The sequence below is a fragment of the Rhinatrema bivittatum genome, chromosome 3 (genome assembly GCF_901001135.1).
Source record: "Rhinatrema bivittatum chromosome 3, aRhiBiv1.1, whole genome shotgun sequence".
Lineage (NCBI taxonomy): Eukaryota > Metazoa > Chordata > Amphibia > Gymnophiona > Rhinatrematidae > Rhinatrema > Rhinatrema bivittatum.
In genome coordinates, this window is record NC_042617.1 from 45970451 (window position 1) to 45993226 (window position 22776).

At 41.4% G+C, this 22776-nt stretch overlaps 1 protein-coding gene across 5 annotated transcripts in view; it reads left to right on the forward strand.

Moving 5' to 3' along the window:
- Positions 1–22776, forward strand: part of ESRRG (estrogen related receptor gamma) — a 1204337-nt gene that overhangs the window by 642631 nt on the left and 538930 nt on the right. For all 5 annotated transcript variants that reach the window (XM_029593195.1, XM_029593193.1, XM_029593192.1 and 2 more), the window contains one exon: positions 149–237. The gene's annotated coding sequence lies outside the window, so the exon portion shown is untranslated. The remainder of the gene's footprint in view (positions 1–148; positions 238–22776) is intronic.

The window sequence follows — 22776 nt, forward strand, 5'->3', positions numbered from 1 at the left end:
GAAAGATGGAGGAAATGTTATGAGTGATGAGTCTGTATCCTGCCTAGAATTGTAGATAGGCGGGCTATATTTTTTTTTTTAATAAATAAATATGCTTGGACCAGTATTTGCTGCCATTTCAAAGACTTTATTTTCCCTTCTCTCCCAGGAAAAATAAAAAAATTAGAATCTATGAACAAGAACTAAAGGAGCCCCATTAATAAGACGAAAATTTGGAATAATTCAGCCAAGGAACAGGTAAGTTCATGTTCTGAAGGATGTTGGTAGCATAGCTGCATTAAAAGAGACACTTGAGGGTAACATAAGATTCTAATGGGTCAAGATACTCCTTGAAAATGTCATGTATCTATATTTAGCACAGGTCCTCTGAAAGGAAGAAAATAACTTATTTAAATGTAGAAGTATTTGCCTTGAGATCCATATTCAAAAGCATTTAGCCAGATAACTCAGAAGCTATCTGACCAGGTGACTGGGCACTTGTGTGGCAAATTCTAACCAGATAATAAGTTAACTGGCTAGATTTTAGCTGGATAAGTTACGGTCATTCTGGGGGTGTAACTGGGAGGAGTTGTTAGCCGGATAATTTATCTGGCTAATTCTGGCTGTCCCATAGACCTGTCCTAAAGATAGCTGAATCAACTTATCTAGCTAACTTTAAGATAGCTGGATATATTCAGCAGCACGGACATGCCGCTGAACATATGGGCTAAGTTAGTCGGATAAGTTTATCTGGACTAGCCGAGCCACTTAGCAGCTGAATATGTACCTCCCTATGATTAGGGGCTTATTGGCTTCCAAATATCCATTTTGGTTGTCACTCCTAAGGAGGAACTGTATATTCTCACAGCAGATCGCTGGGTAAGCTTTTCCAAAGATTAGAGGGCAAACAGATATACAGCACCGAAAAGCAATTCCTGAAATCATGACATAATGGTATTAAATTGAAAAATATAGTTTTGTCCTTTGAAAGATGTTAAACACAATATTTTATTGAATCGGCTTGGCTGTAATGCTTCAGCTTTAAAAATATATAATTTTGAAATGAAAAGTCAGTATAACATTGTCTCCTCAGAGGTTTTAGTAATAGTAAATAGTGAATAATGCTATAAGAGAACTGGTGTCTCAGTGGCTGACCCCCTTGTCCCTTTTCCATATCTCTCTCTCTCCTTAGGTTGTATTACTATTAATTCAAACAGCACAGTTAGTATTTGCTTGTGGGTACTACTCTGCTACCTTTTGACTACTGCCTTATAACTACTACAGAATAGATATGAAGTAGGCAATTATTAGTAAGCTACCTAGCAGCAAAGTACCTGTATATTTTGCCCCTGTTTGTCTGTGGATGGGCTTATGCAGGAAAAACTGTGTGCAGATATTTGAAAATTTAATATACCCATGTACCCCAGCCAATTTTCCCAAACTCCTATTTTTGGGGAGATGGGCTGAACTGTTGTACCCATGTGCTCCTGGAAGTATGCTATTTGTGTAGAAAAGGATCTTTCCAACGCAGCTTACTTATAAACAACCAAAAGATATACTTGGTTGCGGGTGCAATTACAGATTCATGTAGCAGTTGTGTATTTCTTTTGTACACGTAGAACAGATTTGTTAGCAAAGTGATGCATTTGATCTTTTAGGAAACAATATTAATGGCCTACACAGTGGCCTTTATGCTCTAACAAAACCATTCTTAAGGTTGTAGAAATTAGTGTTCCTGCTAATTTGCACATTTTACCATGTTTTTTCCAGCTCGTATTTAACGGAAAGATGTTAGAAATTCTTACTGCATACAAAGATAAAACAAGGCCTTTTGCATATAAGGCCAGAATGCCAGTGCTTTATTATCAAAGTGAGTTCAGTTTGGTTGTAGAAAGAAACAGCCTTTTCAGAACTGGTAAATAGTAGTACTTGATAAGATTGGGTTGAACATATCAGGCTGGTATTTTATTAACCTCAAACATATTTTTCCTTTTTCATGTGTGCTTTCTTGGTTAATAAGCTAATCAGATGTGTGCAACTCTAGCCAAGGTAGCTTGCGAGTGCTGATGGTGAATGATTTTAGCTCTGCTTAAAAGATATTCCATTCCAGTATCCATATTCTAACTTTTGTTTCAAAAGACATCCATTCTGTTTAATAGCTGAGTTGTTATAATTCAGTAAAACCTGCAGATAGCTATTTTCAAACCTTTTACCTGGGTAAAATGATATTTACCCAGAAAAATTGCCTTGGCTGAAAGAATCTTTCCTTTGCCCAGTTAAAAGTAGACTTGGATTTTAACCGTACATGTATTTTTAGTTAAAAAGAAGCTTCCTTAGGAAATGTACTTGGGTCATGGGAAGAGAACAGCATGTGCACATTTGATTTTAAAATGTATATGCACCTTTAAAATGTACATGCACCATTTTGCCACCACATGCCTGCACAAAAAGGAGCTACAAAGTATATGCATCTCATGTACTGGCTTACTTAGAAAACTAGCTACTACAAAGCGAGATTACCCAGCAAGCTTCCCTTTGAAAATTAGATGCAACGTATGTGCATACATGCCCACTAAGCAGGCTGTACAAAATTGCTCCTATAAAGTCTGTACAGGTAATGGTTGCTTTCTCACTCGTCCGCTCTCCGGCGATTTTTACTGTTTCGGCCCATATGTCTCAGATTGGAAGTCTCTTGCTGTTCTGAAGGTGACTCTTTTATGTGGCCTAATTCATGACCGAGAGGGACAGAATCCTTAAAATGACTTTTGATTATATAGAAAGTCAAGACCGTATTGTTTTACCTTAGGCTTTGATGCCATGTGAACCAGAAGCTAAATAAGTCTGGGTGTAACTGTGTTTGGAGAGGAAACCTCCCCCATATACTGGATGCTGTAGAAAGATATACTGGTGACTTAGTAGTGGGCACCAATTGCTCTGAGCCAATTTTGAATACATATACCATTATGGTATCAAAGAGCACTATGTTTCTGAGGGCATTGTCTTTTGGATGAGAACAGCTGGGTAGATTATCCTGGACCTTAGAGAAAATAAATGTTCTCTTTACCATCTTTTTTTTTTTTTTTTTTGCATGCTGTCAGAGCTATAAGTTTTAGCACTAGTACACTCATGTGAGAGGTGGGAGCGTTTCAACATTGTTCACTTTTGATCTGAACCTTCTCCATAATGATCTAAAACCAAGTTCTGACTGTGAATATCTAAGTTGATTTTACTCAGATCTACTTAGATAATCAGTGAGCTTCAGCCCAGTCCTGACTCTGATGGAGATATTTTTTAGGCAGAGGAGGGGGACAAATCTGTTCTCTTTCTGTCATTCAAAGTACAGCACCACCTGCTGGCTCAGCAGAGCAATTGCCAGTCTTCAGGAAGTTAGCATTACAAATCTTTCTTCCTTACAGGATTATTTTTACTGCTCTTCATTTCTCACTCTTCACATTTGTCTGCTGGCAAGAGAAATAAGATTCTTAGTAAAATAATTTCTTTCTATTCAGCGAGTCCCTGTTGGAAGATATAGAGAGTTACAAAGTCTTCCGATCTACCTTTTTATGTGCAGGTGGGAAATAATAGTGGAACAAAGCAATCACCAATCAATAAATAAATAATTCAATAAACTAGTAAATGTGGATCAATATATATTGCTTAGAGTAAGACATGATACAGGTGCATACTGTTTCTCTTTTTTTTCCCTTCTTCTCTAAGTTTGCTCATTAACTGGCAGAGATAAGAACAAGGAACATCTGTTTTTCTGATAGATAAGATTCAATGTTTGAATTGTCTGGTGCTATGGAGTACCCAAATACATAACAAGCTATAGCTGGGGCATAAATCTTGTTGAAGCTGTGAGTTCTAATTATACCAACTGGCTTTGCAAAATCTGAACTAGAGCCAGACAGGAGAATATACAATTAAGTACAGTTAACAGCATCTTTAGACCATCAGATACAGTGCCGATAGCCATTTTATCTGGGGAGATCTCTAGGTTGTCTCTAAATTTCTTCACAGAAACGTTGACTAAGAATCAAACTTTCACTATTATTTAAGCTTGAGCTTAGTGTTTATATTAGGGCCATGCTTCTGTGGATATTTCTCCTGCCGTGAAGTGTGCCCAGATGGCAATTATTTCTGCTCCCTTCCTAGCTCTTTCAGGCAAGTAGAGCATTGTTGGCTTTGTACGGGAGAAGATATTAGAAGCCATAAAAAGGTAGTTACTACCATTGGCAGCTACTTACCCTGTCACAGGTGAGCAGTGAGTTTGTGATTCACTGATTCGCTGGCTGAAAAGAATAGTTGCTGTGGTGCTTGTGGTACAAAACACACACCCTCATCTGAAGGGAGCCTGTTATTTGTTTGCCACGTTAAATCGGAGTCACCCAAAGTGACTCGGGTTGTGCCTCTTACTAAGAAGTTATCTTCTTAAGAGGCTAGTGGTTTGCAAAAATCTTCACCCAGAGTGACTCTTGTGACCAGAGAGCCATTAGGTACAGCCATTCTAATGGCTGACTTAGTCACAGTGGCCATTTTGACAAAGAGGCACGGGCCATCAATAGCGAAGGGAGGGATCAGGGATCTCCCAAACTGCTATCAGGGCTGGACTTCCTTCAGGAAGAGAAGCAGGAAGTGTCTAACACTAGCAGAGGTGCTTTTTAGCCTGACTTCTTAAATTTTTACATCAGCCATTTCAGGCTCTACAGGATCAACAAGGTAGGTTACAGATTATGCTCAAAATGATTTTTCAGCTTTAGAAATGTCAAAATCACAATAAAGAAAGAGGTTTGAGATAGAGGAAGGCTAATCAGTCTCACTAGAAGTGGATTGCCCCCTTTATTTAAGGCTTGAGGACAATAGAGTTGGAAGTGGGCTGGAATCAATGGGAGAAGTCAGGAGGAGAAGAAGAAGAAGAGCAGGTTAGGTTGTTCCATAAAGAGAAAGTGTCAGCGCTGATAGTGCAGGTTTATTCAGCGCTATGCCTTGAGGATGAGAAATTGTTGATTGGCTGGGAGCCAATCTTGAGAGTTACATATGTCAACTTCTACTTTTCCTTTGAATCCAGAAATTGAAACTATGATTATGTCTGAATTGGAATCTCCTGAAACTGGCTATAGGCACTTAAGAATTTTCAATAGGCTGTATCCTATGCCTCGAAAGGTATTGGATTGACTCTTCCAACAGCCAAAAGTAGAGGAGATGGTTGCATCAGTGGTCAGGAAGCCTATATCCATGTGGAAGGGAGTGCAACTCTACAGGATTCACAAGATAGGAAATTAGAGTTAGTTCTTAAGCATCTTTTTTCCACAGGCTCTTTTGTGCTGCAGGAAGCAGTTTGTGCAAGTTTTGTTACCAGAGCTTTGCTCCATTGGATTCAGCAGTTACCTGAGGTTGAAGGTACTGCAAAACTAGAGTCTGCAATGGCCTATTTATCAGATACTCTATAAGACATAATTAGAATTTCAGCCAGGCCTTTAGCTCTGTCTGTAGAAGTAAAATGCCCTCTGTGGCTAAGAAATTGGTCTACAGATTTGTGGTCAAAGTCTAGACTTTCAGGTTTACCCTTTAAAAGTAAATACTTTCTTGGTGAGGAGCTGGATCGTCTGATAAAAATCTGAGGATAGGACTCAATCCAATTATCAGCCATACCGAGGTTGTAATCAGTTCACTGAAGCCAAGATCTGTTTCTTCCGAAATGCTATGGCATTCTCAGTTTACGAGAGGTCCCAGTCCTTTCGGGGGGCAAGAAGACCAAGGGGTGATCCTAGCCTGCCCTCTAGTTCTTCACAGAGTACACAATAAAGCCTAAAAGATTCATTCCCTGGGGGAGCCTATAGGGGCAGGTTGCAGGCTTTTCTCAGGGAATGGGTCCACATTACTTCAGATCAATGAATTTTTAATGTAATCCAGCATGGATATGCTCCAGAATTAAGGAGGTTGGTAAGAGATCATTGTTATTTCACTTACTCATACCCCAGACAAAGTTGCCGCAATTCATTGGATACTGAACAAATTGATTTAGTTGCAGACAGTTTTCACAGTTCCTATCAGGAAGTGTCAGAAGTGGTATTATTCAGTTTACATTGTGATTCCAAAGAAGGATGGGTCTTTGAGACTGATTTTGGATCTAAAGGTTGTGAATTGAAATATATATATATATTCCTCATTTCCACATAGAAACGCTTCACTTGGTGATAGCTTCAGTTCACAAAGATGAGTTTTTGATGTCCCTCGATTTAAAGGAGGCTTATTTTTATATTCTAATGAAACCAAGTTTCCAAAAGTGTCTCCATTTTTGTATAATTGGGCAACATTTTCAGTTCAAGGCCCTGCCTTTTTGGTTGGCGACAGCACCAAGCACCTTTATGAAAGAAATGGTTGTCATAGAAATCTTTTTAAGGAGGAAGGGTTTCTTGGTTCAACCTTATTTGGACAGTTGGTTAATAAGAGCCAAATCATATGCAGAGGGAGTAACATGAGCAGAAGTAGTAGTGTCATTGTTCCAACGGTTAGGTTGGGAATCAATTATCAAAAAGCCATTTGCAGCCCTCGCAGTCCATAGAACATGTAGGAGCATTGTTCAACACATTGGCGGGTATGGTATATCTGTCACAAAAGAGAATTTTAAAGATTTGTTCCCAGGTGGAGTGTTTCCTAAAGCAGCAAGCTCCAACTGCTTGGTTTTATCTTTAGCTCTTAGGCACAATGGCATCAACTCTGGAGTTAATGCCTTGTGCAATGGCATATATGAGACCTTTCCAGATTTCACTACTATCCAGATGGAAACCTCAACATCAGGGATACGAAGTATACCTTTCACTGTCTAATGAGGTACGAGAGTCTCTAGGTTGGTGGATTAATATTCTGAACTTGCAAAAAAAATGCTGTTGGAAAACCTAGACTAGGTTCTGCTGACAACAAATGCCAGATTAACATGTTGGGGAGCACATTACATGATTCAGTATGCTCAGAGCTGCTGGAACCAGAGCAAAAGCCAATGGTCTATAAATCTGCTCAAGACCAGACACATCAGATTGGCACTGTTACACTTTCAGAATCCCCTCTGGGAGAAGGCAGTGAAAGTCTTATGTGACAATGCAACGTATAAAACAAGCAGGACAAGCATTTCGGAAGAAACAGATCTTTTGTTCACATGGGCCGAGAAATACCTGATACAGTTGGAGGAATAGCCTAGTGGTTAGAGCAGTGGGCTACAAATCAGGAGACCAGGGTTCGAGTCCTGCTGTTGCTCTTTGTGACCTTGGGTAAGTCACTTTACCCTCCAGTGCCTCAGGTACAAAATTAGATTGTAAGCCCTCTGGGGATAGAGAAATACCTACAGTACCTGAGTGTAAACCAATGTGACATCTCAGATTGAATGTCAGTATATAAAAATAAATAAATAACATAGCTGGACAGATAAATATAAAATAAATATATAACATAGCTGGACAGATAAATATTCAGGCAAATTATTTCAATTAGAATGTGGTAGATCCTGGTGAGTAGGAATTAAGTCAGGAGGCCTATCGGCAAATAGTTTAAAGATTGGGTCTGAATCAGATAGATCTGATAGCTTCAGGCAAAACAGGAAAGTAAAAAGATGCCTTTTTACTTTCCCTTTTACTTTTACTTTCCCTTTTCCCTTTTACTTTCCTCTCTGCGCCTTTTTACTGGCGCAGAGAGGTAGGCACTGAAGTGATAGCTGCCTTACAGCAAAGTTGGAGGGACACAAGCCTCTGTATCTTTTTCCACCATGGCCACGTGTGTTAAGAAAGATAGAAAAGGAAGGAGCATCAGTGGTGCTGGTGGCTCCAGACTGGCCGCAAAGGCCATGATATGCAGACCTAAGGAGGTTATTAATAGATCTGCCTCTTCGTCTTCCGCAAGTCAAGGTTCTTCTGCGTCAGGGGCCTGTAGAGAGGAGGATCCAACACCATTTTCACTTACGACCTGTCTATTGAAAGCGCAAGGTTAGCAAAAAAAAAGGTTACTCTCCTTTGGTGATCACCACAATGTTGAATTCCAGAAAGTGGTCCACGTCTCTATCTTACATAAGAGTGTGGTGCATTTTCAAGGAACTTGGCAGGAGCAGATATCACCTTGGGGTGTGTAAATAGGGGATTTTCTTACCTTTTTACAATGTGGTCTGGATAAGGGTTTAGGCTTAAGTTCTTTAAAGGTGCAGTTACCCCTGAATAAGGGGTAATTTGATTTCTTCTCATATGGATGTTTCTCATTTTCTCAGTGGGGTACAATGTATATGTCCACCAATCAGATCCATTTTCCTACAGTGGAATTTAAATTTAGACTTGCATGTTTTATCTAAGCCTCCTTTTGAGCCTTTAAGTCAATCAACAATGAAGGATTTAACCTTAAAGACAGCTTTTTTAGTAGCTATCACTTCAGCCAGACAAATTTCAGAATTGCAGGCTTTGTCAAGGCAGTCACCTTTTTTTAAAGTTCACTAAGAATTTAGTTATTTTGAGACCAGTTCCTTTGCTTCTACCAAAAGTGGTTTCCTCTCTTCATATGAATCAAAGGATAATTCTCCCTGCTTTTAACAGGTGTGGATGTAAAGTGTTTAAAATTGTTGAAGTTTCTAGATGTAAAAAGATGTTTGCGAGTTTCTCTTGAAAAGACTAAAGAATTCTGTAGGTCTGAACAGGGGCGGTGCAAGGGTCTGCAGCTGCCCTAGGTGGCAATGACTCCACGTGATCTCTCTCTCCCCTCCCAAACCCCGCAGATGGTCCACCCTCCTCGTTTGCAGCTTTCAAAAATGCTACCCTCGCTTCCAGCTACAGTGCCTCACCCACTTCCAGTGCCCTAGGCGACCACCTAATCCAATGGTTCTCCCACCTGCCCTGGGTCGGAAAGGTTATTTGTCCTTTTCTGTGGGCTGCAGAAGAGAGGGTCAGCCTCAGAGGCTTCTGTTGAAGGGCAGTTACAGAATGCTGTGTCTTCGGCTTATTTGATTCAAGGCAAGCAAGTGCAAGAAACTATTAGGGTTTATTCGATAAGAGCACAGGTTTCATTCTGGGCTGAAAGGTGTGCAGTAAGTCCAATGGAGATTTGCAAGGCAGCCATTTGGACCTCGCTGTGGGCATTTGTAAAAGATTACAAGTTAGATCTTCTCGCTAGGAAAGAAACCATTTTTGGTTCTTCAGTTTTAAAGCGGGATTGTCATCCAAACATCCTTAGATGGGCTTTGGTACTTCCTATAGGATCGGAACTGGTGGAGCAGGAGGAAGAGAAAAGGAAAATTATGCCTTGCCTGTTAATTTCCTTTCCTTTACTTCTGTTACTCCGGTTCAGAACTCCACCCGTAACATAATTAAAAAAAAAAAGAGAGAGAGAGAGAGAGAAAGGTGAACTTTATTTCTATTTGTAAACAGACAATGACCTTCCTTCATTTTTAAAGAGAGGATGTGAAAGTAGACTGTGACAGTGCGAGTTAATTCTTGCAATAGTTCATTTCTAATTTCATATCCATTTTTTTTAAATTGTTGCTTTTGGTAATGTCATTTTATTAAATTGTTATTAGTTAGGAGTTCAGAGTTTAATGTAGTTGCTATAGCTTTGACTGTTCCAAGTATGACATAAATACAAACTCCTCCTCCCTGTGCTGGATGAGAGGATAGAATCCATAGGTTCAGGACTAGAGTAGCAGACTTAAAGGAAAGTAAATTTAACAGGTAAGACATACTTTTTCCATATCTATAATATAAATAAGATACATTTAGAATAATATCTATTACTTTCATAATCTAATCTCTTAGCAGTAGAAAATGCAGGCTAGTAAATATATTTATTCAGATTAACACTGTTTATGTTATCAGACTATTTAAAATCTGTTCACATTGTTGCTGCATAGCTTCTAGAGGTTGTTATTGCTAAAGACTTAGAGGACAATTTTCAAAGCCATTTGCTGGGTAAATCACTGTTCACTAAGCTAAAATGACTAGCTGAAGATTGCTGCTTTTGCCTGGCCAAAAGTAAGTGTATGATTCTGTTGTATGCATACTTTGAACTGGGTTAAGAAGAGACGGGCCTGGGAAGTGGAAAACAGCATGTTACATGTGATTTCCAAAAGTGCACGCGCTATTTGCCCTTGCTTGGCAGCCTGCACAAATAGCAGGTGCAAAGTAAATGGGTGGTTTTTAGTACCTATACTTTACTTTTAGCGCATATACTACCTGAGTTGTCTCTATTTGAAAATTTGCTACAAAGCAAGCACATTAAAGAAGCATACTTACCTTGCATCGACGAGGGCTATTCAAAATTACCCCCTCGTTAAATTGTATAAAAGTCAAAAGGAATCTAACAGACTCGATATTATTTAATACCACTTCCAAACAGCATTGCTTGTCACTAGTGATATTCAAAGCGGCATTGACTCTTGATCGCAGGAAAACTATAATTATGCCTTGAATGGGAGGCTGAATACTGGAGCCTTCATCTTTATTTTTTTAATGTAATAATGAAGTTATAAACAGATGTCTAGTTTATGAAATAACAGGGCATTGAGAAAATGACAGTGGGCTTTGCCTTTCAGACTTTCCTGTAAAGCTTATCAGAGTTCAAGTAGCTCCTCGGAAGCTGATTGTTGGTAACTTTACTTAACAAATTATTGGGGAAGACCAGGGGAGGGGGGGAGGGGGGCTATGGCCTGCTACCACCATTTTCACGAGGTCTATATACTGTGCCTCCTGGAGCTTTGTTTATAGCCTTATTGGTCTGTACAGAGAATCCAGGCTACAGGAATGTTCCTGTAGCCTGGATTCTCTAGGCCAATTCATAGGTCAACCAGTGTTATATAAATTTTCATTTCAGTGCATCAGAACTTCTCAGTACAGAGTGGTCTCTGAGCCAGTGGGAGCTCAGGTGTCAGTTGGTGAAGAATTTATTTGCCTCTTTAAACCTGAAGACTGGAGAGGGGAGTTGGAACCTCTCCTGTCCAAGATGAATATTTTCCTGCATAGTGAGTTAGATCAGAGTCTCCATGAGGTGCATGTCTCCCCTCAGGAGCTTCCTACATTGGGAATAAGTCCATTCCCTGAGGCAGTAGATTATCCTCATTCAGGGGAGTCCCCTCATGGTTGATAAGGGGAAGAAGTGGGGTTGGTTCATTCTAAATACCTACCAGAGTTTTCCTTCTCGTATCAGCAGAGGTCGTCTCCTGGTTCCCTGTTGATATTGCCAGATTCATGACTCAGCATGCCCCAATGAACAAGAGAGGATCCATCAGAACCCCTTCCAAACTTTCCTCAGCATGCCTCTTCTCTAGAGGACCTCAGTTATTTGCATTATTTGGATAAGCTAGGAAAGACGCTGTCCATCACTGTTTGAAGAAGGACCCGAGAATGGATGTTTTCGGGCTGTTACAATTTCTTCAACATCCTGCAGTCTCTGCATCAATTCCAGTGCATAGTCTTCTGAAGGGCTTACAAATGCGGATGTAGCAGGTTCCTATATCATGTTTTCCAGTGTCTCATAAACTTGATCTCAAATAGAGTCCAGACCTCCCCAGGCTTTGGAGTTGTGGCAGTTGAATCAGAATTGAAGCATGCTAAATGCACCCATGATCACTTACATGCCTCGTAGGAAGGACCCAAGGGCATTGAATGCATTTGGGAGGATCTTCAGGGAGCCATGCTTAGCGCTTGGATTGTAGCTCATCAGTTGTACTTGGTGCAGTATCTTCACAAGTGTGTACAGATGCTAAAGCCTTTGACAGGCTTGGCTGACCCCGAACAAATGGAATTCCTCCGAGCTGTGGAAGATGTGAATGAATGTGAAAAACATTTGCCCTATCTATGAAGCATTCAATACTGCAGCCAGAATTTAAGCTGCATCTGTAGGAGCTCAACGACTCACATGGTTGTGAGCGACTGGCCTTTGTGAGGACATGCACAATAGGCTAGATTTTAAAAGCCCTGCGCGTGTAAATCCTCCCGGATTTATGTGCACAGGGCACTCACGTGCCGGCGCACCTATTTTGCATAGGCCACTGGCGCAGGCAAAGCCCCGGGACGCGCTTAAGTCCCGGGGCTTCGTAAAAGGGGCGGGAGGGGCGTGTCCGGGGGGTCAGGGGGTGGAACGGGGCAGGTCCGGGGGTGTGGCGACGGTTCGGGGGTGGGCCGGGAGGGCGGTCTCGAGTCCCCCGGCACTGCGGCCTGTGCCGGGGGTTGCGAGGCAGCACGCGCAAGTTACGCCTGCTTCAAGCAGGCGTAACTTGCCCAACAAAAGTAAGGGAGGAGATTTAGGTAGGGCCGGGGGGGGTGGGTTAGGTAGGGGAAGGGAGGGGAAGGTGGGGGGACGCGGAAGGAAAGTTCCCTCCGAGGCCGCTCCGATTTCGCCTTGCGCGCGCAGACCCCGGATTTTATAAGATACGTGCGGCTACGCACGTATCTTATAAAATTTGGCGTACTTTTTAAAGATCTACCTCAGCGTGTAGCAGATGTTTGCTGAACAGGGAATAAGGTGCAGGAAATGGTGGCTCTCAATAGGGAGCATGTCTCCACCTTGCAGTCATTGTCAGCAGTAGTGGGGGCCTAGTCAGCCCCTATTTATCATGAATACTTCTCCTATAGGCATCTGTTCTTCCAAAGATTTTGTCTATATTCTTTTCAATGTCATCCAGCTCTGCCAACTATTCAACAGCAATAGCAACAGCTGCCCACTAGGGGTCAGCAGAGGAAGAGGCATCATCCTACGACCGAATAAAGGTCACAGCCTAAGTCTGGTATCAGGTTTTGTTGTCATTGAGACCCACCTCCCTACCTCCTCTGAGGAAGGAGTCTCCTCTGAGGAAGGAGCCTCCTTTGAGAATGGACCTATGTCACCAAAGATAAGTTGTTCCCAAGAATTCTGGAGTATGAGTTACCCCTTATACTTCTCTTACTGCTCTCCGATCAAGACTGGATTTGTCAGGCACACTAGGCCTGTGCCTGGGGCAGCAGGCTAGTTGAAGATTTGCTGCCTTTCAGTTATGCTGAATCTCACGCAGCAGAGAACAGCTGCTTCCTGATCCAACCTCTCCCCTCCCAGGCAGTATGCAGGGAACAGGAGAGGAGGAGAAGTGAATATGCAGCAAACAGAGCAAAGGGGATCATTTTGGGGTGGATAGGAAAGGCTGAGTAGAGATATATGGAGGGTGATAAGCTGGGACATGACATGGATTGACTTGGGGACATATGTCTGTGTGTGAGAGAAAGTGGAACAAGGGTAGGGGGAAGTGTTCATGTGTGTGAGAGAGAAGGGATTGGTGTCAACAATAAGGGATGAGGGGATGCAAGGAGGAATAGGACCAGAACATGTTAGGGACACCTCTTCTCTTCTCCTCCCCTCCCCTCCCCACCCACTGCAATTCAGATCCTCCCTTATTTGAGCACAGATTCTATCCCCCAGATCCTGGACTCTCACTTCCTTCCTACCTCTCCCCCTTTTTAGATCCTGGAATCCATTCCCAACCTTTCCTACTCCCTCCTCCCCTTCCTCAATGTAAGAACTACCCTCTCTCTCTTTTCCCCATCTCATATTCATAATCTTCCCCATTTTCCATCTTCTCCATCTCTAGCCTCCCTTCCATTCACCCAATTCCTGATCCTTCTTTTTCTTTATTTAAAATTTATGAATCTCGTACGCATATGCACTAAGCAATTTACAGGTAAAGCAGTCATAAAATATGATGTCACAACAAAATATATAATAAACAAAAAGCCCAGTCAAGCAAACTCGAAGCAATCTCAAATATTTATGAAACACAAATTGCTAGAACTTCAAAAATTAATAAATAAAGACAAGCTTTAAATTGTGATTGGGATCTTCATACCACCCATTTGGTTGTCATGATATAATTTCAATTGACCAACCTCTGGGGTCTTATATAATCATCGGTCCTTTTTTTTCAACAATATAGAACAATTTTCAAACTTGCATTTTGTTAGAAAATATTTCACCAAGCTCAAAGTGTAATTGAAAAATTGTATTGTTGAAAAAAAAAAAAGACCGATGATTATATAAGACCCCAGAGGTTGGTCAATTGAAATTATATCATGACAACCAAACGGGTGGTATGACGGTCCCAATCACAATTTAAAGCTTGTCTTTATTTATTAATTTTTGAAGTTCTAGCAATTCAGGTTTCATAAATACAACAAAATATATGACATAAATCGTAACATCTTGTATGTTGTACTAATCTTGCTCCATCGAACACCAGAAGCTTTCAGAAGATAATAATAATACTGTTAAACAAAAAAGTTTTAAGCAAGGTCTTAAATGTCTTCACTCTCTCCACCAGATGCAGTGCTTCTGGAAGAAAGTTCCAAAAAATAGAGTCTACAATTGAAAAAGCACAATCTCTTGTAGTGACAAGCCTGGCATGCTACATACACGATACATCCAAAAGTCCTCTCTGTGATCACCTTAGTTGGTGTGAGGGACAGTAGATATGTAGCAGCACATTGCACCATGGAGAGTCTGATGAGAGAATGAACCTAAAATCTGTTGTACCATACAGAATATGTTCAGTAATATGTAACCATTGGAAATCAATTAGTACTGGTGAAATATCTCTACGTTTACTTCCTGTAATTAATCAAGCAGCTGAATTAAGCAATTACTGCAGTGGTTTTAATGTCACTGTTGGAAGACCAACATGAATGGAGTTACAGTAGATGACCAAAGGCAGACTGCTCGCTTATATAACAGTCCAAAAGTCAAATTTATCAAGGAGAATTTTCAGGCCGCACAAAATTCGCAACTTGTAAATGCTAGATTTTATAATTGCTTTTCCCTTCTCCACATCCCTCAGATCTCTTCCTGTTCTGATACTTGCATTCCCTTTTCTTCATTCAATGAAAAAGAAATTAAATTATACTAATTATGGGGTAGATTTTAAAACATGCGTGCGTGTGCACATGGACGTGCCGATTTTATAACATGCGCACGTCGCCATGCACATGTTATAAAATATGATACCCAAACGCATATGTGCACACGATTTTAATATTGACGCATGAATCTGCGGATGGGTCGCGACTCACGCGCACGTGGCGGGGGGAATTTTTTAAAGTACACGCGGCAACTCGATCGGGCCTTTGCCCGGTTCCCTTCCAGCCCGCTCCAATTAAGGTGCAGACAGGGAGGGAACGTCCTAAGCCGCTAACGACCCTTCCTTCCTTTTCCCCTCTCCACCCCGACCCCTAAACCCCATTTAACTATTCTGTTTTTTTTTTTAATTTTAAAACTTACCTGCTCCTTTGAGCAGAAGTAAGTTGCACGCTTGCCCGGGACAGGGCCTAATAGCTGCTGTCCCAGTCGGCCCCTGCTCATGCCACTTTCAATGAGCCCGGTCCTTTGGTGCATATCAGGAGATATGTGCGTGGCCAAGCTATTTTTAAAATGCGTTTGGTGCGCACACAGCCCGGCCATGCGTGTATCCCCCAGGCTTTGAAAATTTGGGCTTTAATTAATAATCATACTAGAAAATATTTGTATAACATAAAATAAAAAATGGAAATGTTTGCCAAATTTCTTCAGAATTTTTAAATGTTTGCTACAGATTCTAGGGGACTGTGCCTTATAGCAGGAGTATTTATTCTAACAAAAAACCTGCATTACTCGAAATATAATATACCAAAAAATATATGTATATGTTTCTATCTAAACAAACTTCAAAAGAGGTTTCCCTAAAAAATACTTATATCCACAAATGTTTGCCAAAATTTTTTTTTTAAGAGAGGGGTGGTCATTTCATACAAGCAAATCAAATGGTACCATCCAGGTTATCCGTGTTCTGTTTATAATCATAAACGTGCCACCTTCCCCCTTGTTTTTTTGAAAATATTGCCAAAATTCAAACCATTAAGTAAACATGCTTCATTTAAACAGTGAAAAAAATCTAAAAAAGATGGAAATTGTCCACGATGTAACATCCAGATTGACTTAGCTGGTGCTTGTTTGTATAAAGGTGTAGTAAATAGAAATTGTTAAAGTTGTTGTACAATATATAATTGTCCCATCGCTGATGCCAAATTTATAACATAATGCTTAACCAGATGAACTCAATGAAAGTTGCTTAATCATGCATTCAAAATTTGTGAAATAATACTTAGCTGGATAGACGCTGGTGTTATTGCATGGTAACACTCTTTCTCACATATAAAGGTTGTGAAACGACGCTTAGCTAGGTAGATGCTGATGAAGCCGCTTTGGTGGGACTCTTTCCCAATTGACTTGGCTGGTGCTTGGTGGGACTCTACTTAGCTGGATAGATGCTGGTGTTATTGCTTGGTAACACTTTCCCAATCACAAAGGTTGTGGAACAACACTTAGCTAGGTAGACGTTGATGAAGCCGCTTGGTGGGACTCTTTCCCAACATGGCCAGGTTTCGGAGTTAATTCTTCATCAGGGGTAACAGCTCACCAAATGGTCGGCATGTCTTTAGTTCAACGATCACTGTTTCAACTTCTTCTGCATAGCTTTATCCAATCTCTGCTCACTTCCAGAGTGCTGCGATCAACTACATTCAACATGGCGGACAATGGTTCCCATTTAGGACATCCTCTTTTTAAAGGGACTAAACCATATGACCACCCAACAGCGTCAATGGCAACAGGTATACCATGTGACCAATAGAAGAGAAAAGACTGAATCACAACAAGGGTGACCAGTCTAGCTGGTCATTTAAACCTTCAGGGTGTTCCGTTTTCAGTCTATAGATCCAGAATTGCTCCCTATAAATAAGAAGAGAGATTATATCCCCAAAAGGGGCAGACTTAATGACCCTGTCAATGACAGTCCATTTTAGATGTTCAAAAACATGCCCACATTCAATGCAGTGACTAACCAAGGGTGCAGAGAGGGTGCTGTTGTTAATCTTCGACCTATGTTCCATAATTCTTAATTTAACTACCCTCTTGGTACGTCCTACATATACCTTAGGACAAGGACACGTCAAAATGTATATCACATGTGTGGTGGTGCAATCTGTGCGGTGTATCCGCCTCACGTTATATCCGGTGACCAGGTTTGTCCAATGTTCTCCTTCAATAGTGTTGTCACAAACACTACCGGAACCACATTTATAATGACCTCCTTGTACAGTGGGGACAGAGCTAGTGCTCTTTGTGCTCGCCCTCACTATCTTGTCCCGTATGTTAGCACCCCAGGTGGTAGCAAACAACAGAAGGTCGTTAAAAACATCATGGAGGGCAAGGACATGCCAGTGTTTTTTAATAGAAAATATTATTGCAGGAGTAGAAGTGCTCTGCTGCAGCACATAAACCAAACGTGATTGGTCTTTACGAACCTGATAATTCAAAAGTTGTTCCCGGTCACTGTATTTAGCAGGAGTAGGCAACTTTGGTCCTCAAGTGCATGAACCAGTCAGGTTTTCAGGATATCCACAATGAGTATGCATAAGATGTTTTTGTGTGTAATGGAGGCAGTGCATGCAAATACATCTTATGAATATTCAGTATAGAAATCTTGAAAACCCTACTGGTTTGTGGCACTCAAGGACTGGAGTTGCCTATCCATGCCTTGGGGGGGGGGGGGGGGGGGGGGCAACAACACCAATAGTGCCTAGGGGTGGCAAAATCCTAAATCCATCACTGTCTCAGACCGAAAAGAGATCAGCTCCAACCCCTCCCTGCCTGCTCAGCTGCAGCTAGAAGCAGGTCTCTTTTTTATGAAAAAGCTATTGAACTTGTGTTTCACAGATATTTTCTAATCTCCAAGAAATCAGGGGATTTGAGGCCTATCCTAGACCTGCAGAACTCCTTCCAGATGATTTTCTTTCATTCAACTGAGCATTTGGATATGTGCTTTGGATCTGAAAAATGCTTATGCTCACATTCCTGTTCACTCCATCCCCTGGATGTTCCTCAGGTTCATGGTGAAGGATTGCATTACCAACATAAGATTCTTTCTTTTGGAAGCCTCAAGAGGGTTCACAAAATATCTGGCAGTCTTGGCTGCACAGCTTTGTCAGCAGGTGGTCTGTGCATATTCTCCTATCTAGATGATTGGTTGGCTTCAGATCCATCTCTGTCAGAAGTATCCATCTAGCTTCTTGAATCCCTAGGGTTCATAGTAAACTTTCCTGTCCAACCAGGTTCCATCTCATAGGATTCATTTTATAGGGGCCTGAATAGATACTCTTCAGGAGAAGGTATTTCTCACATTGGAAAGGACAAGAATGTCATGGTTCTTCTTAGGCACATGGTTGCTGCAGTGCATGTAGTTACTCTGCATGTTCTGCAGTGGCTCTCTGAGACCTGTAGGATGAGTTGTAAAAGCCATTCTACTACTACTACTACTACTACTACTACTACTACTACTATTATTATAACTTAACATTTCTATGGTGCTACTCAACATGTGCCGGCACCATCTTAAAAAATGGCGTGGACCATCCATTTCTCCTACCATGTGACAGGGGCTGACCAATGGCATCGTTAGCCCCTGTTACATGGTAAGGGCAAAGGGCTACCAGTGCCATTTTGATTACTGGCAGCCGAATGCCTGAGAGGGGGAGATCACTCCCACAAACCCCCGCTGGACCACCAGGGACTTTTGGCAAGTCTTGGAGGGGGTCAGGAGGGTGGGGGGGTTGTAGTTAAATTGTTTTTTTAATATTCGCTCCATAAGACGCAGAGACATTTCCCCCCCACTTTTGGGGAAAAAAAAGTGCGTCTTATGGAGCGAAAAATACATTAAATTCCCAAGACATACACATTTAGCTGGGCAAGAAAAGAACTCCAGGAACATTCCCGGGACAAGCTTACAACTTTGTCGGTTAGCACTGATTTTCATTGCTAATCAGCTAAGTTTAAGCAAGCAGCAAATAGCTGTTCTAAGTCAGCTAGTTTTAGGGGAATTTTTACCTGGAGATTTAGCCAGCTAGGTTCGGCTGAAAATTTCCTAAAGATAAGCAACTAAAATTAACTGGTTATCTTATCTGTTCAGTGGGTCTTTGAAAATTGATCCTATGGTCTCTGCAAAATGGGCATTGAGGCACATTGGCAAGGAACATGGGAAAACCTGCCTTGACATTTCCTGTACTGTGTGAATTAAGTTGATTTCCAGTACCATCAATCTGACTGCTTTTTATAAAGAGTAAATTTCCCTTAAACTTGTCAAATGCAAAAGAAGATGAAAAGCTTCAGATTTCAGATTTGTAATTTTATTGATTTGACCTGCTGAGGTCTGGTCTCTTTCTATACATTTACATATGTTATTTTAACCCTGTTCTTTAATCCACATTGAACAGCCTCACCACCGGGAACTGCAGAATGTAAGTCTTGTTTGAAATTAAATTATCCTGTCATTGGTGGGGGATCTGTATCGGAAGACTTATGAGGAGAGACTGAAGAGAGAAGGTGCAGAGGAGATATGATGCAGACCTTCAGATACCTGAAAGGATTTTAAAAATCCATGTCCCTCAAACCTTTTCCGATGGAAAGCAAACAGTACAACTTAGGGTCATGATAGGAAACTTCATGGGGGGTGACCCAGAACCAATGTCAGGAAATATTTCTTCACACTGAGGGTGGTGGATGCCTGGAATGTCCTTCCAGATGAGGTGGTAAAGACAAAAACAGTAAACAAATTCAAAAAGACATAGGATAAACACTGTGGATTCCTAATGGTTAGAGTTGGAATTAAGAGTTAAAATTTGACCCGTATGCAGGCGTACATGGACGCGGTGATTTTATAACATATGCATGTGTTATAAAATAGGCTATACATGCGTACATGTGCACAAACTTTATATTGACCTTGCACATGTGCGAACAAATGTAAACTTGACCACGTAAGTGGAGGGAATTTTATTAGATGCGTGTGCCGAGGCAATTACCCATTTTCCCAGGTCTGTTCCCAGTTCGCCTCAGTAAACCCCCTAACTAACTTGCCTCCTTTTTACCCTATTAGCCCCAACCATTAAAAACCTGCAAAATAGCCTAGTTTATTATTTCATTGTTTACGTGCCGCCATAGCAGAAGTAAAGTTATGAGGTAGGGGACCCTGGCACACACTTTTGCGCAGACTTCATAGTACAGACTGGGCCCACCCATGCCCCGCCCCTTTTTTTTCCCAATCTTTCTTTTATTAACTTTTGATATCACTCAAACTTGTACATTATAGCAATGACAATATGAAAACTTCGGAAACATTTAACCCCACAAAACCCCCATTCCCCCCCCCCCAGCCCCCCTACCCCTGCAGCCGGACCACTAGAACAGTTCCAGTAAAAGTTTTATGTTATATTAAGTTTTAAAATATGTTATGTTAAGTTATGTTATGTTTTAAAATATGCGCGGTGCATACCGGGCTGAATTGTGCACGTATCTCCCGGCTTTGGCACGCATAGCGCTTTTAAAATCCGCCAGTAAGAAAAGAGTGCATGGGGGTAACCGGCATGGAGCGGTAGCTGCTCCCCCCTAATGGAAAGCATGGGGATAACTATCCTTAACCCAATTAGCTTACATGATTTTGATTTAACTGCAGCATTGCTATCTGCGTCAATGGCGGGGCGGGGCGGGGAAGGGGAATTGGATTCAGATGACAGCCAACACTGGGCTCTGACTTCTGCAGTCCAGAGTACTGATACACAGACATTAGGCAAAAAGCACAGGTCTGCTTCTAGAGCCAAGTCCAAAAGCAAAGCAAGGTCAAGCAGCAGCATTGTATGAATTATCAGGAAGCCTGCTCAGCCTGGTGCTAGCAGTAATTTTGTTATAGATTTGACGGTTGGTTGGTTTTGATTGTTACTCTTACTACCCTTGACATAAGGCTTTGGGGTAACCTGCATAGAGTGGCAGCTACTACCATAAAAGCTTGCTGGGCAGTCTGGAAGGACAGTTTGGTCTTCTTCTGCTGTCATTACTATGTTAGGCTTAATTGTTTGGCTAAGACCTTTTGCAGGGCAGCTTTGAAACTGTGCAGAATTGTAAAGACTGTAGGTACTTTTACCCACAAACTTTGTCAATTTTCAAAGGGAGAATTTTCCCTTAGAAAATTGGATTGGGAAAAAGTATTTGCAGAGGCCTGCACCTGCAATTTGTGTGGGTACGTTTTTCCAGTCAAATGATGTCTGCGCACGTATAAGTGCTAACCTGTCCTCAACTCTGGCCCAGGGACGCCTCCTCCTGCCGACTTCTGCAGGTCAAATGCCTTTGAAAATTGCTTTCTTGATTTGTAGCCCTGTTGTCACCCATACCATTCAAGTTTGATACAGCAGGAGCACTTGCTCAGCAGCTTAAGTTCACCCGTTTGTGCACGGAGTGATCTTCCATATGCTGACTCCTGTATAACAGAGCACATAAGCCACAGCTCAAGGCAGAAACTAAGCCAGTCTCTAGATGAGGACAGGAGGAAGATGTGCGTTTGCACTGAGGGCATCTTCAAGTTAAAAGCTCTTGGATCTAAACAGACCTCTCTGATTGTCACTTGGCACTTGCACAGGACTGATAGAGGTCTGCTTCCTTTATCACAGTCTGTAACTTTGGTACATCTGTTTTTGTAATCTGTGTCACTCACTGGCTGAAAAAATGCAGGTCTCTCTACAATTATGGGCCATGACCAGAAGGATCACAAACCAGATAGGATTACTTGAACACTTTCCAGGTAATTGAAATTCTTCTCCATGCAGTTGAGATGGGAAGTGATATGAAGATGTGGGAAAACTTGGGTTGAATTGATTTTCGATCCTCTGTCTTTTTTTTTTTTTTTTATCAAGACATGGCAATTGTTCCTTTGTTTATCAAGTGACTTTGGTAGGTAAAATTAAGGACAGATGTCAATGGAGTTTAGGCTCATCTGGACCTAAAAATAATAAAACAGGAAATGAAATGAGGTCCATGCATAAAGTTTGCTAGCCCTTCCATGGACCCTAATATTACCTCATATATGCTTACTTGTTCAGAGAAGGTTTACAGTCATGTTTAGTACATTTTATTGGTATGAGCCAGGTACAACGGACTTGCAGACTCAGAAAGTTCATTGGCCTTTAGAGATCAATTTTCAAAGTGGCTTGCATAGGGTTAATAGCTCTCTGAAAATGGCCCTTCCTCAGTGCAGCGAAAAGTAGGACTATTAGCCACATTGAGAGGAGGTGTTCCTGGGGGCGTGTTTCAGTCAAGAAGGAGAGGGAGAGGAAAAGAAGGCACATAGATGGCATTTCTAATACTTTGCGCAAACTTTTCCAGCAAACAGTTGACTGTCAACAGAAGCAGGTGCAAGTGACCACACGCACTTTTTACCTGCAGCAGGTTTTGAGGCAAAAATGTGCATGAACTTTCTCTACTGTTTTTGGTATAAAGTCTTTGTTTCAATGTAGAAAGTTTGAAAATTGCCCTCCGTATGACCAGTTAGCCTAACTGGTCATTACTGACTAAAAAGTACCTGCTGTGTCTGGCATTGTTACCATAATAAAAAATTATCAAGAAAACAAAACAAAACACCCCCTAGTATAGTAAAATAATGATTGACTTGATTTACACTGTCTTCCTGAAACTGCAGTGTAGTAGGAAGGTAGTTCCAGCAAATGATTACTATTCCATTGCTCTGAGACTCATCCACTTAGGTCTAGGTTTTGCTCTGTAATCCTCAGCGGTGGGGAGCTTTATGCTGGGTTCTTTCCCTCACTCCTTTTAACTAACTTCAAGGTATGACCGACACTTCGAGACAGTCCTGATGTTTAATGGATAACTGCCAACAACTTGGCCTGCAGTTGTATGAGTACAGGAAGGCAAAAGCAAAATAATTACGCAGTCAAAGCC